General features: G+C 45.6%; 1 long non-coding RNA gene across 1 annotated transcript; it reads left to right on the top strand.

The window, feature by feature from the left end:
* Positions 1-9,012: 9,012 nt before the first annotated feature.
* Positions 9,013-10,885, top strand: LOC128344284 (uncharacterized). Its single transcript, XR_008315766.1, has 2 exons — positions 9,013-9,080; positions 9,560-10,885. It is a non-coding gene; the product is annotated as an uncharacterized LOC128344284 (long non-coding RNA).
* The last annotated feature ends 5,182 nt before the right edge of the window (positions 10,886-16,067 follow it).

The following is a 16,067-nucleotide window of genomic DNA, read 5'->3' as shown; positions in this document are numbered from 1 at the left end:
TGGAAACAAGTTTGGATAAGTAACGAACATCTCAAAATTGTTTCCTTTGTTCAGGCATTGTGTGAGGGCATGGCGGGCGCAAGAGTGGGCGACCTGACACAGGTGGCAGGAATGCTCGGGGAGCCTTACCTCTCTGCTGCTGCGTTGGGCCCGAGGAACACCCAGAACAAGGGTGTCGGGGCATCCGCCTCAGCCAAACCCCTTTGCTGGCCCCCAAGACGGCAGGAAGAGAGCTCGCCCTTTAAGGGCAAGATTTCGAGGAAGCCTGGCAAACTCTCACAGGATCTTGGCATGGGGCCTTGAAGCTAGCCGAGATCTCACGAAACTTGCTCAGGATGTCGGGGGCTATTTGAGGAGCTGGTCAATGATGAAGGACCAGTAGACGGTGAGGGCTCCAGCTGGACAGAGCCCTGAGATCCATAAGGAGGAGGAGGAGGAGGAGGAATAAGAGCGGATAGGAATCCCTCGGAGAGCCTGTGTAACGAGCAGGTTTTCTGAAGCACTTACTCTTTCAATCCCCTCCTTGCCAAACTTCTGAGTCCTATATGGGGAAGATTAGGGCTTGGTAAAAAGGGTTCAGGAACGGCGGACGTCGCCCATGGAGGAAACCCCACACATTGTATTTTGTATTTTAAGATGTATTTTAAAATACTATTTTGTATTTTTTATTGGTTGTTCACCACATATTTTGTATTCTGTATCTAAAATACTCTTTCTGAGTATTTTGCCCATCTCTGGCACTGGGATCAAGGCTGATCCCAGTGCTGCCTTCCTGGGTAGCCCGGGATTTGTACCTGTCCTTTTACCCAGGTACGGTGTTGTGTGTGTATGCTTAGGCTGCATGTCGCAGCTCAAGCAGACACAGAGCCAGGTGCCTAGAGCACCCAGCTTGAGGGGAAACCCTTCAAATGCACCAAGCCCCTTATTGCTCCACAATACGTGGAGACTGGGCTTCATTTTCCCGGCCTCCAGAGCTCCGCACTACTCAGAGCAGAGTGGATTGTGTGGATGTGTGAGCCATGCACCACACAGAGGATGACTGATTGTGGGGGGGAAGTAGGTTTAACCCTGCCGCCACCCCCGCCAACCCTCCCCACCCCAGAAACAGTCATGAGAACAACCTTAATAAATTATTGCTGTCATTTGACCCTGCATGTTTGTTTGTTTTTAATTGCAAGTAGCAGCAGTGGGGGGCCTGTAAGATGGTGGTATAATTGAAGAGGTGTTTAACTCTTCCCACCTGCACTGTGGTCCCAATGGAAATCACATACACACATCCTCCTGCCATTCACAAAAGAAACGAAGCTGCCATTTGCACCAATGGCAACTTCCCTCCTGTGGCAAGTAACAGCTTCAGGGAGGCAATTTTAATCAGGACTGAAGCACAAGGGGAAAGGCTTAAACCTCCCTTCCTACACACCTGATTCCAATCACACACACACACACGTGCAGTTGCTGTTTACAATGTTATACGTCAGTATACAGGGCCAAAGGAAGTGCTTAACATCCACATGTAGCTTTGCCATGAATTCCGTACATTAATTGTGTGTTCTCTGGGTCTTATATGAATATGGGTGCATCTGGATATGTTTCCAAGAGTGCTGCTTATGCGAACCCCAAAGTACAAGGAGTGGTAACCACAAGAGAGCTGCACGGTTTTTGATAACACTGCACAAAATGCCGCTACAATCTGTTTATTGGCCGCAGCCACCCTTGTTGACCTTGCCGGTCCCTGGTTCTTGTCTGTGGTTTAAAAGGAGTCACACATTCCCAGTCTGGCTTGCAGGTGTTTTGAATGGGCTTTGCAAGCACTGGAGAAACCCTCAGTCTGAGTTTCAAAGAATAGGATTATTGAAGTTCTCCTAGGTTTCCTGAATAAGTGAAACGGAACTATCGCTTTGCTCTTCTCCCTCAGGCCACCATTCCTCTGCACAAAATCTTTTAAAGAAGTTATTTTTTTAAAAAAAAAATGGAGGCACAATGAACATTTTTCTTCTTTCAGGACCTCATCCCATGCTGCACTTTTTCTTCATGTGAGTGAATTGAAAGTCATGCCTGTGGCAAAGTTAATAGAATGAGGGGAATACACACACTCATATCTACTCACCAGTGAGACATAGGAATTCTGAAAATCCAGGAAAAGCATCACATACCCATATCTGACTGCTGTTTCACAAAGGATGCCCCCCACACAAGGGGGCTCCCCCTTTTACCCAAGCATGCTCCCCCCTTTTACCAAGCCATCACTGAGCCAGTGGCTTGGTAAAAGGAGGGGGAAGTGTGCTTGGAGTAGCCAGCTGTGGCACTGGCAGCCATGCCAGCAGGGTAAGCAGCTCTTTACATCTCTCATCACCCTCACCAGCTGCCCCTTACTGTGTAGAACCGGTTCATCCAAACTGGGCCTGGTTCAGTTCGGCCACAGGCCAAACCACCCCCAGTTCAGTGCACGAACCATTCATGCACACCCACACCCACACCCCTATACCTGGCAAAACGTCACAGGAGACCACATGTGAATTTATTCATGGAGATCCACATATGAGTTTATTCATGAAGATCCACATATGTATCCCCCTACACAATATACTTGCATAAGGTGGTACAGGTCCACACATACCAAGCACTCAGAGTACAGAAATTAAAAGGCAAAACAGGACCCTCCCCCCACCTCTGAAAGCACAAATCTCCAACCCTGCTACATTCTCTTACTACAGAGAATGGAAGTAAAGTGCAGGAAGCATGTATCATCTCTGTGTTTCATATTTCTGTTCATCCCTCCCCTTGCCAGTCTGTCATTGTGTGATTGGAGTTCCTGTGTCTCAAGAAGCCCTTTCAGATTCTTAGACACTTTGGTCAGGATATGTCTGAGTTCAAGATGGAAGAATGTATCCTATCAATGTGGCTGGCTGTGCAAAGTGAAACCAAGAGAACAAAGCACACTGAAACACTGAAAAAGACTCCTTCGGGGCTGGTACGTGGCCATTTGTACTCCGCTCAGGACAAATATGGAAGAGAACAAAATGGGTCCTGCTCATGGTATTTGACCTGAAACAAATGCACCCCACACCTAGAGTTTAATTTGGGCAGTGTTAGAGCCTGTGCACCTTTGTAACCCAACAAGTCAAGTACAGCCCACCTGCCAAGTGGCTGACAACCCCCTTAAATATGCCATCCAGCACAGGCAGCAAAGAGAGATGGTTCTGTATCTGGGCACTTTACTGTGTGTGCACCTCCAGGTCCAGAGAAAGTGCTGGTTGGGCTGCAAAGCTATTATTTCATGGGTTATCTTGAATGGGTGCTTCTTATAACAATCATTGCCAGCACAGTACACTTGCCAGCACTTTTAGTCATTTGGCAAGCATGTTGTGTCCTATAATGGCATGTCGATAACATGCTTATGACCCTTTTCATTACTTACAGGACTGCTGGAGCTAACTCTTTGGCATAGTAAACACTTGTGGGGATTTGCTCCATCCTCTCCCTCGTCATCGATCTGGGCACGTGCTGCTCCTTTTGCCTCTGTCATCTTTTACTCATTGAAGAACCAGAAAGAAAGAAAGAAAGAAAGAAAGAAAGAAAGAAAGAAAGAAAGAAAGAAAGAAAGACTTTTGAAACAACATTCTTCCTTCTGCAATACATACCCAGTGATATTTTCTACAGCTTTAAGTTGACACTAAACAAGAGACACCTATATACAAATGTGAAAATATGAACACTTGAGTATGCATTGTCCTGGAAACTAATACATCTCTAGCCCTATTCACATTTTCTGCTCAACTATCATTCTGTTCAACTATCGGTATACAGTGTGTGCATGGCTAAATCTATATGCATATAGAGTCATTGGCATGTAATGTTTTGTTTTTAAAATATTTTTTATATCTCCAAGGAGCCCAGAGCGGTATACTACATACTTAAGTTTCTCCTCACAACAACCCTGTGAAGTAGGTTAGGCTGAGGGAGAAGTGACTGGCACAGAGTCACCCAGCTAGTATCATGGCTGAATGGGGATTTGAACTCGGGTCTCCCCGGTCCTAGTCCAGCACTCTAACCACTACACCACGCTGGCTCTCACACATATGATAGTACATAAGTACACTTGCTCTCTGAATCCTGTGTTTGGTGGGGCCTGAACCCAGGTTTACTTTTTAAATGTACAGTCATTCACACAAAAAGTCAATGTACAGTCATCCACACAAAAACATGTACATGTGTACAAACATCTGTACACACCCACAGCATAATGTATGAAGAGGTCTACTTAAGATGTTGTGTGGTCAAGATTCCAAATGTCTACTCGGGTTCCCCGCCCTCCCCCACCCCCCAAAAAAAACTATTACCTTCCCCTGTTAAAGATCCTGCAAAGTATTTTTATGGACACAGAAATGCACAGAGAGAGATACCCAGCTGCTATACCATAGTTGCTATAGCATGGATTTATCAAGTCCCTGGTGGCACATCATGCTGAACAGTAGCAGCAGCACCGCCAGCTATTGTGTGGCAATCAAGGGAGGAGGAGAACTCTCAACCTTACCTTCAGGTGCCAGGAAGCAACAGCAGAGATGGGGGTGGTACAGCCAGTACCATGCAGCACACCATTTCTGGGAAGTCACCCTTGCTGCCCTTAACACCTTACACCTCCACTGAGCAACCATCCAATCAGAAACCATTCGCTTTCACACACTGCTGGCTGCAGCACTCTCTGCCTCCACCTGCTGGTACCCAAAGGAAAAATCCCCTTCTCCCTTTATTGCTGCACAGTGGCGAGCAGTGGTTCTGACTAGCAAACTGCTTCATCAGCCAACACTGATGTTGAAAGGCTGCTCTGGATCAGTGCACAGGAATCATGCTGGCTTGGGCTAAATCAAGCCCCTGATGCTTATATTTGTAGCATGAGGAGGAGATACCATTTGGATGTTCCACCTCAGACACCAAAGTGCCTTGGCTCAGCCCTGATATCACGCATGATTATGAGCTATGTACCACTTCTGCAATTTGCAGATTTCAGTTCTGCAGTTCGCATGATGATATAAGCTATGTGCCACTTCTGCAATTTGCGAAAGGATTCCAGCATTTAAAATGCTTTCAGTGTTCTATCTCTTGCAGACCTGCATGTAAGTAGGAAAGAACAGGCCGTCTACTAAGCACATATTAAAACATTAACAGCTGCACAGGTTTTGATTTTTATGGTAAAAGGTTCTGCCCTGTGGAAAAACCTGAGATAACTGCCATTGTTTATTATATCCAAGGAAATGTCTTGCTCTCGGAAGATACTTCTGGGTGAAGATCGATAAGCAAAAGGAGATTGTGCCATCTGCTGGCTGTTTGTCATTCAACAGAAAATTTAAAAATCTGAAGCCTCACTGATCATACTTTGACCCTCGAATACACAGAAGCGTCGGGTTTTGTGCCAAACCCATAGCTTCGGTACTTTTTGCTGTGCTGCAGATGCACGCAAATGTAGATGACATCTTCATTGTAGGGTATGTACAGTAAGGTACCTTCCATTTTCAAATTGGAGCTCATGGCACGTGGGCAAATTGCTTATGCAGAGGAGTTACTCACTGAAGTTTGAACAGCCCAATCCGTTCCACTCTATAAACTGCTTTAAATGTACATGGTGAGTGTTTAATGCTTATGGGAAATAATAATACTCAATTTATTCACAACAACTGCAACCAACCACCTGAACCAAATGAGACAAACATCATAGGCAGCCAATGGCCAAGTTGGCCCATTAGGAAAAACATTCAAACGTAACTGTATGCTAATGACATGTATTGTGTCCAGCCAAAAGGTCACAAAGTGAACAAACATCTGAGTTCAAAAAAAGTGTCATCAAGCTGGAACTAAACTATAAAGAAAGGGACGGGAAGAACACAAAGAACAAATCTACAGACTGTAATACCAGTTCTTAACACAGAATAGATGTTATCTGTAGAATCCAGAGGAAAGAATTGTGGCAGTCAAGGACAAGGCAGTGGAATCAGGAATATTAATGGTTTAATGAAACAGATATTATTTACAGAGAGGCAAGTGCAGATTGCTCTCAATGTTCTTGCTGCTGGTTGTTTGTTAGCCCTACCTCGAGTCAAGGACTGGAGTAAATGTAACTAAAGCACCATTCAAAAACTGGCCTGGATCAAGGAATCGATTAACCAAAAATACCACATTATCCACACTTGTTCAAGTTTCACAGGGGCACCATTTCATATTACAGTGGAGAAGAGAGGGAGACTTTTAGTTAGGAAAACTAGATTCTCAGCAGGGATTCAAGGCTTAGCCTTGATTAAAAAGCAAAAAAAAGAAGAAGAAGAAGTGTATTCTAAGAGCATTTGTTGGCATGGTGGAGCTTCCGAGAGTAAAGCTGCTGAAAGGGAATTTCCAGAAGAACTGAGCTATGCACATGCCCTGATCCAGAATCCATGAAAACAAATATCGAAAAGACAGTGGACTCGTTCACTTGACCTGAAACCGGAGGAGGAGCTGCCAGCCAGAGTAGGAGAGCCATGCATACTCCCAATTGGTGGTTGTGTGAACTCCAAAAGCAAGGGAGGAGGAGGAGATAATGATCTTGTGGGAGCCGGAAGCTGGGTAGGACTTTTCATACACCCTCAATAAGATGCTGGGGACGGAATGTGGGTAGGGTGCATCCTGCCCAGCTCCCCCTGTCTCCCACACTATCACTCTCCTCTCCTCCTAGCTTGCTTTTGGAGTTCACACGACTGCCGAATAGGAGTGCACATGCCTCTCCCACCATGGCTGACAGCTCCTCCTCCTGTTTCAGTCATGTGAATGAGACCAATAAGAACCAAGGACAGAACACCAATAGTGGGAAATGGAAATAAGAGAAAGCTGTTCATAATAACATTTCTTATACTGCGATTATGTTTCTTCCTGGATATTTTAAAAAATTAAGATAGAAACCTTGATTAAATTCCTGCATAGCCACAGTGAGCCTCTTTGAGGCATTCATAGCCAGGCCATATCTGCCCAGCTGATGTATGAGGACAGCATAGACCAGCATTGATTTCAACAAAATTTATCACATGTTTATATACTTCATCACATCCACATTAGCATTTAATCAATGCTTTCTCGGAGCATCTGAATAGCCCTTTGATTAGATTCCATACTGCCAACTTCCAATTGTTTCTATGATGATAATGTACCAATGGTTTGTATCCACCAGATTCTTTCCACTGATAGGAAAATGTAATCTCTCTTTACTAAAGAGAAAACTGAGAACTTATCCTTCACCTGGGAGATGGAAGGGTCAGAAAACTGGTTCATTCACCATCTTCACCTTGCCATACCACTGTTGTAAGATAATGTATGTATGTGAAGCACTCTGAACACTGCAGCACTCCATCTATATATTTTATTCTCTAAGACATACCTGTGGCTAATCCCATGAGTGGCAGCTCTCACGAGAGTTCTGAGAGCTGCTGGATAGCCACGGGACAGGTGGGAGGGAAGAAAATGGTAACTGCGATGGTGTCAGCGGCCAGCCAAAGAAAACAGCGGCAGGTGGACAGCTGCGGCCGGGCAGCTGGCTGGCCAGTGGGCAGCCAGGAAATGGTGGCAGCAGCGGTGTCAGAGCAGGCAGTGCAAAAGAAGAAGATGGGAGTGGCAGGCAGGTAAGAAGAAGGTGACTGTGGGCGGGAGGGCAAGGAAGAAAAAGGAGACGGCGGGCAGGCAAAAAAGTGGGATGGGGTGGGGGGAGAAAGCGGCAGTGGTGAACTGGGGTGCAGATGCTCTGTGCCAGATCAGCTAGTAAATAATGATGATAATGATGGTGATAATAAAATAATAATAATATAGAATCACTGCTAAACACTGTCCGTATATTCAGTAGCGATATAGCAATGGAGTTTGGACTAGACAAGTGTGCTGCATTAATAATGAACAGAGGGAAAATAACAAAAACAGAAGGAATAGAAATGCCCAATTGAAGCAACTTCAAGAACCTGAAAGAGAAAGAACATTACAAATACTTAGGCATTCTCCAGGCTGATAAAATCGCACACACTGAAGTTAAAAGAAAAATGGGAAGTGCATCAGGAGAGTTAGAAAAATCCTCAAGTCCAAACTCAATGGCGGGAACACCATACAAGCCATAAACACCTGGGCTATACCTGTTATCAGATACACTGCAGGAATAATAGACTGGACTCAGGTAGAGCTAGAGACGTTAGATCGTAAGACCAGGAAAATAATGACCATCAATCATGCTCTGCACCCCCGCAGTGATGTAGATAGGCTATACCTCCCTCGCAGCTCAGGTGGAAGAGGAATGCTGCAAGTCCATCAAACAGTAGAGGAGGAGAAAAGAGGCCTTGAAGAATATATAAAGAACAGTGAAGAAGATGAACTTAAAATGGTCAATGAGAAACTATTCAACACCAATGAAACAAAGCAGGCCTACAAGAAAGAACAAGCCAAGAACCGAGCAGAAAAATGGAAAAATAAGCCACTACATGGTCAATATTTGCACAATATAAGTGGGAAATCAGACATCACCAAGACCTGGCAATGGCTTAAGAATAGCAACTTGAAGAAAGAAACAGAGGGTTTAATTAATACTGGCTGCACAAGAACAGGCACTAAGAACAAATGCAATAAGAGCCAAAGTCGAAAAATCAACAACAAACAGCAAGTGCTGCCTTTGTAAAGAAGCAGATGAAACCATGGACTACCTAATCAGCTGTTGTAAAAAGATCGCACAGACTGACTAAAAACAAAGGCATGACAAGGTAGCAGGGATGATACACTGGAACAGTGTTTCTCAACAGCCGGTCCGCGGACCGGCAGCGGTCCGCGGAGGCTTGAGTGCCGGTCCGCGACTAGGAAGGCAGGGCTCCAAACTGAATACGCTTGTTTTTCTATCCGCTTTTCTCTCCGCTGTAAAAGTTTTTCTCTCCCCGGAAATTCCGAGGCTCCTGGAACGTCAGTGGCCAATAGGGGTGGAGCAGGGGCGGGGCTTGTGCCGAGGCGGGAAGATAGCCCAGTCAGTCAGTGAGTGAGTGAGTGGAGAAATTGGGTGGTTGCTGGAAGGTGGTTTTTTGAGATCTTTGAAGGTGAGCTGCTTAAACTTACTGGGCTAAAAATAAGTGAGGTGCTGAGGCTGTGAGTGTTTGCTTTGACCAACTGCAGGGGGGGTATATTTAGGAGGGCGGGAGGGTTTACTTACCCCTCCCTGCCGCTTTCTCGCTTGTCGCCCACATGGCCAGATCAAGGCCCAGAATCGGCAGTCTGAGCCCAAATCGGCCCAGACTGCCGCCGCCACCGACCGCCCACCCAGCTGCCCCCACAGAAGCTAAAGAAGCCGCCGCCGCCCCCACACGACCGAAGACGGCGAAATAGGCCCAAACTACTGCCTGCCCCAAACAACTGCCGCGGCTGCAGCCGCCGCCCAGCCGCCCCCACAAAGGCCCAATTTCAGGCCAAAGAAGCTGCCGCCGCCGCCCCCACATGGCCGAAGACGGGCCAAATCGGCCCAAAACTACTTGAAGAAGCTGCCACTGAGATTGCGGTTTTTTTCCCTCTGTGCTGCCAGGGGGATGCTTGGCGCCTGACTGTGCCTGTGCCGCCGCCGTCGACTGCTTCTCCTGCTCTTCAACTATCGGGGACTCACGCGAGGGAGTGGAGAGCAGAGCATTGAGGATAAATAAGCCAGTAGTGCTGTGCATGGCCACAGAGTTGGGATGCTGCACAGAAACACTGACCTGCAAACGGAGGCAGTCCCCGGATCCCATCCCATCCCCCCCCCCGGGAAAATGGCCCTGTTCCAAGTTTCTTCGCTCCGCACTCGACAAAAGTTGCTCCCAAAGTGCCACTCCTTAATCTGGCTTTCCCTGGCGCAGACTCCTCACCCTGACTCCGCTCTTTGCGGGCTTTCCTCCCTCGGCCCTGCCCAATCCCTGCCTCTTGTTGCTCCCTCGCCTCTCTGCCCTCAAACCCCACTCCGACCTGCTAGCCTCTCCCTTTCGCCCGCCCTCGCTCGCTCTTACTCCTCCTAGCCGCTTCTTCTGTTCCAGCCCTTTCTCTGTTTTGGCGACGCCTCGCTTCCCTCTTCTTCCGCTACAACTCTGAGTCTCCTGCAACTTTTCTTTTGCAGTCCCACGTTACGTGGGCTTAAATAAGCCAGCAGTGCTGTGCATGGCCACAGAGTTGGGATGCTGCACAGAAGCACTGGCCTGCAAACAGAGGCAGTCCCCGGATCCCATCCCATCCGCCCCCCGCGAAAATGGCCCCGTTCCATCTCCGAGCCGCGCGGTCTGAGGGCTGCGCCGACCTGCTGCGCCTCATAAAGGAGCTTGCTAGATATGAAGAAATGGAGGATCAAGTAGTACTGACTGGGAAAGATCTGCTTGCTTGAGGATGGCTTTGGAGAACACCCTTTCTACCACTGTCTTGTTGCAGAAGTACCAAAAGTTTGTCATCTCTTTGCCATTCACAAATACAGCCCCAATATTGCTTTTGGGAGAAAGTAATGCAAGCATTCAAATAGTGCTTGAATGTCTTCTATTTTAATGATTCTTTTTTTGTATGCATGTACTAAGAGTCTCCTTGGAATTTGGGAATGCATACTTTCCAGTAAGCAGACATGGCTCTTATTTATGGCTACATGGAAAGGAAGAATATTGTTGGTTTTCATACCAAGGTTTTATTTTGAATATCTCATTATCAGACTTCTTCCTCTGCTCCTAAAATATTTGAATATAATGTTCACATTAACATTGTGTGCATTTTGATATGTAAATAGTATGTAAATAAAATACAGTTTATTGTTTAACAAATTTTATTTTATGACATTATTTAATTTCTTAATTAATTTCTTGTGTAAATAGTATGTAAATAAAATAGTTTATTGTTTAACAAATTTTATTTTATGACATTATTTTAATTGCAAGTTAATTGCAAGTAGATGCAAGTTTTGGACCGGTATAAAGTCTTAGATATATAAAATAAAATTAAACTTGAAACCCCTCTACTAACTGCTGGTCCGGGAAACTGCACACAAAGAATGTAGCGGTCCTTGACACTCTGCACAAATGATTTAGCGGTCCTTGAGTCCAAAAAGGTTGAGAAACACTGCACTGGAACATCTGCAAAAAATACAAGCTACTTGTAGCCAAAAATTGGTGGGACCATAAAATTGAAAAAGTTGTCGAAAATGAAGATGCAAAAATATTATGGGACTTCTGACTACAAACAGACAAACATCTGCCACACAATACACCAGATATAACTGTAGTTGAGAAGAAAGAAAAACAAGTTAAAATAATCAATATAGCAATACCAGGGGATAGCAGAATAGAAGAAAAAGAAATAGAAAAAATCACCAAATACAAAGATCTACAAATTGAAATTGAAAGGCTGTGGCAGAAAAAGACCCAAATAATCCCAGTGGTAATTGGCGCCCTGGGTGCAGTTCCAAAAGTCCTTGAAGAGCACCTCAACACCATCGGGGCCACAGAAATCACCATCAGCCAATTACAAAAAGCAGCTTTACTGGGAACAGCCTATTTCTACAGTGCTATCTATAATAATAACAACAACGAGACTGACAATAAAATTCAGCCATCCCAGGTCCTTGGGAAGGACTCGATGTCTGGATAAAACAAACCAGTCAATGACACCTGTCTGACTGTGTAAACAAGAAATAATAAAAATAATCAACAGCTGCATGCAAATTTCTTCTGCTCGGGCAATGCAAATCCATTGCAAGGACTTAAAGTACTAGGGCTATACAACAATTACATACTTACAGAATTATCAGCTATTCCTGTCCCAACAGGCCCCATCACACATGCTGAACCTCCTTGAGAAGTCTCCTCCCACTCATGTCTGATGCTCCAGGAAGCTCTCAAGGCCCCTGACTAGGCCAGCACCATGCTTCACATGGGCATTCCAGTGCATACACAGATCATTATGGAATTCAGCAGTAGGGTCTGGAATAGCAACACCCACTGGCAGCAGCATAGTATTAGAAAGACAGGATGCTGTTGTATCAGATCATCGGTCCATCTAGGTCAGTACTGTCTAACAGTAGCTCTCCAACATTTCAGACAAACAAGGTTCCCAGCCTTACCTGGTATGGGGGCCTTTGGTATGCAACAGGCATGCTCTGTCACTGAACTATGGCAGCCCCCGCCATGCCCCCACTATATCGGCGGTTTGGAATAAGCTCTATGATCAGATGAAAAGGAGGCCAGGGATCATGTACAACCACTTGGCAGTTGTATAGAAGCAAATATTTTGACTTATCATGGCAGCAATGAGGTAAGCTGCACCTGCTGATATTCTCTTCTCTACTCAGGGCCAAACTAGAGAAGTCATTGGAGGTATGTGATTAGATCTCTTATCTCTTTTAATTTGAGCAGTTTGTATTATGACCATAGCACTGGGAGATAATCCATTCCCAAACACTATTTTCCTGATAACCGCCCCCCCCCACACACACACACAAACACAAACTAAGCTGTTGTTTGCCCTATACAGAGAGATTTATGCACCACAGATAACTGAGTATATCATATGTAAATCATTTCTGCTGCAGTGCTGTCTTTGAAGTTCAGAAATCAGAATGATATTTAGATCCTGCCCCAGTTTAGGGGATAGGTTCCACTGTTAGAGGATGTGTGCCTTGTTGAGGGAAAATAATGTCATTTATCAAAATAATCCCAACTTGGACACCTCTATGGGCAGTGATTAAATGCAGAGACAATCTGAGGTAAGTATGTTTGTCAGTTCACGCTGGCTAAAGATGCTCACTCTTTCCAGAACCAAATCACTTTAAAGAACTTTCTAATCCACAGGATGTCTCCTTCACTCTGGCGTCTTCTTTGGTTTCTTTTGAAATCTCAGCAGCTCCATTTTCTCTGTCCCAAAATCTTTACTTTACATTTAAAAAAAAAAAACCTGATGATCACAAAAAGAAAGGTAGATGAACACGCAATTGGCAACAAGAACATCTAACAATTGTCATGTATTCAAACATCCTGGTTGCATTTACCAAGGACCCATATTCTGTGACATACTGCCTTTCAATAATAAGTTTCTAACCAGGAGCTTTTTCAAGGAAACATCCTGAATCAACACAGATATGAGACTCCCGGTGGAGTTGATCAATTGCTAATGCAAACGCAAGACCTGGCAGCTTTCCCGTGTTTATTAATATTAGAGCAAAGTCCTCCCCAGGAGTGTTGCGCTCCTAAACCTCCAGCACAGCAATGCATTACCAGACTTGAAGCACAGGATCTCTGGGAGAGATGCTGTTAAGGAGAGTCAGTAATTGTTCACGGCTCCTTTTCCACTTTAGGGTCATTTTCTACACAGGAAGCAGAAATGGACGTGCAGCTTAGCCACCGAAGGGCATTGCACAATAGGCTGTAGTGATTATCTCCGCTGAGAACTCTTTGGCTAGCGAAAACCATCTGCCGGGAGCTAGTCCCCAGGTTTTCCAGTAACGTCAGTTCCTAAAACAAATGTATTGATTAGCATCATATCTTCAACTGGAAATCATTGCCTGTTTTCTTACCATTTAGCAACATCTTTTGGAGCAAAATACCAGTTATTCTATATTAGAGATAAGTAACTGGAGGCCTAATCCAAACCTAGGGCTTCCTACCTGTCCTCTGTTCCCAAAGATCCTCATCCCTTATGGAGTACAGCAGCTTTCTCTGAGCTTCAACACAGGCAAAGGCATCTTCTTCAGCCACCTTTCCTCTTTGTATGAACAGCAGCAGAGGCTCTGCTCAGGTTTTAGGGACACAGGAAACTGCCTTATAGTGAATCAGACCATTGGTCCATCTGTCTCAGTACTGGATTGTCTCAGCAGCAATCCAGGATTTCAGACTCTGGGCTGGGGCCTTTCCCAGCCCTCCCTGGAGATTGCCAGGTATTGAGCCTGGGACCTTCTGCATGCAAATCAGACACTCTTCTACTAAGCTACAGTCCTTCCCCGGCAAGATAGGACTGATTTGAGAGGGAACTTCATCTAAATTTCATGGTGCTTGAGGTCACAGGAACAAGGCAGATAAAGGGAGGAAATCCAGAAAATGACTGTTGCTGTTGCTCACTTGGAGGTAAGTGGTGGGCATTTTCCCTGTGTGTTGGTTTGGAGCAGGAGTGAGTCAATGGGAACAGCAAACGTTGCTGCCCCTGTTGAAAATTGATTGCTGTCCAGGATTCTACACAGATGCTTTGAGTGTTTCTGCACCACGAAGTTATACTGGTTTTATGCCAGTTGAACTGCGATGGCTTCCCCCTCCCCACCCCAAGAATCCTGGAAGGTGTTGTTTGATGCTGCTGCTGAGAATGCTCTTTTGGAGTCCCTTATCCCCTGCTACAAAACTACAATTTTCGGGGTTCTCTTGGGTGACAGAATGACTGTATAGCTCACTGTTTCTCAACCAGTGGTCCAGGGACCAATGTGGGTCCGCGGAGACTTGAGTGGTGGTCCGCAGCTGGGAGGTAAATCCCCCCCACAACACTGGAGGAGGCAGTGCCGGATTAACCTAGGGCCCCGCACTTTGTCTTGTTTCTTAACTGCTGCCTTTCTTTTTGTCTTATCATTTGCTTATTATCATTTGCATGACTCTGACTTCTCCTTTTCCCACCCTTTTAATACCTACACGGCAGAGCAAGTTACAGGGAAAGAGAGGAAGCAAAGGCAGGAGTGTTTGCAGACTCAGCATGGCCACAGCCTGGTGCTGGGGGACGGGCTTTTTGTCCCAACCCTGAGCACAGGCTCAAGGAGATCCCTGATTGGTCAGGTCTAGGAAAGGGGCAGGGAGCACGCGCTCTCTGTGCAGCTCCCTCGCTTCCCCTTCCTCTTGGGGCTCCAGCCAGCGTCCATTTTCCCTCCCGTCAGTGCAGAATGGGCTTCGGCTGGTCGTCCTTTTGGGGAAAGGCAGGAGTGTTTTCAGACTTCTTTATTTCTCTTCCATGGGTGGGACGAGTTGGAGAAGTGCGTAGCAATGGACCAAAGTTTGTGCATGAGGGATGGCCAGAAAAAGGATAAGCTGGAAGTTTGAGGGGGTCAGGTTCTCAGGGTGAGGTAGCAGTCTGGCTCCTTTTTCCTTGAAAGTGACTTCTGAAATCAGTGGGTGTTTACTTCCAGATAAATGTGTGGAGTGGGGAGGGGCGTGGGAACTACTTTCTCCAAAGTGGAGGTGCATGCATGTTTCCAGGGAGTATACCCTTGATTTTGTAGAGATGTGCAAATGTTGGTGCCAGTTGGCTTACTTTGCCCATGAGTATGAGAATAGATAAAAAGTTGGAGGGCTACTTCTGAATGGGAGGGAGAGACCACTGTGCCTCGATTTCCGGACTGTAGAGTCACCCCATGGACTAGAGCGGCCGCTGGTGGGTCTCAGATGTTTGTGGGCACTGGTGGGTTTCAGAAGAGCGAGGATGCATGTGTGCGCCCTTCTAGCTTTAGCTTTCGAAGGAAAAGAGGAAGATTTTGCCTGGGAGAAGCCCACGGTGGCAGTGGGACACTTCTTTTCTGAAGGGCTGCTGGCTAGTTGGTGGGATTATATCCAGTTTCACATTAATTGAATATCCTGTGTGTGTGTTTTATGAGTATGTAAGCAAAATACGTTCTTTGTTAACAAATTTTACTTTATTTATTAACTGAAGACATATGAAAACATCCTGAAGACATATTTGTTCACCCAGGCTTTTGCAGTGATTCTCAACCTTGGGTCCCCAGATGTTGGTGGACATCAACTCTCATAATCCCCTGCCATAATGGCAAAATGCCATTGTGGCTGGAAGTTATGGGAGTTGAAGCCCACCAACATCTGGGGATCCAAGGTTGAGAACCCCTGATTTATAGTTTTAATGTTTAATTTTTTGCTTTTAAATGATTCCAATTGTAATTATTTTAATGCTCATAATATTATTTTAATTGTAAACTGCCCAGAGATGCAAGTTTTGGGCGGTATAGAAGTCTGTTAAATAAATAGATAAACTTAAACTTGAAACCCCTTTACTAACTGCAGGTCTGGGAAACTGTGCACGAAGAATGTAGTGGTCCTTGACCCCGAAAAGGT

The sequence above is a fragment of the Hemicordylus capensis genome, chromosome 1 (assembly GCF_027244095.1).
Source record: "Hemicordylus capensis ecotype Gifberg chromosome 1, rHemCap1.1.pri, whole genome shotgun sequence".
Classification (NCBI taxonomy): domain Eukaryota; kingdom Metazoa; phylum Chordata; class Lepidosauria; order Squamata; family Cordylidae; genus Hemicordylus; species Hemicordylus capensis.
Note: the sequence above shows the minus strand (reverse complement) of the source record. Positions and strands in the feature narration are given on the sequence as shown.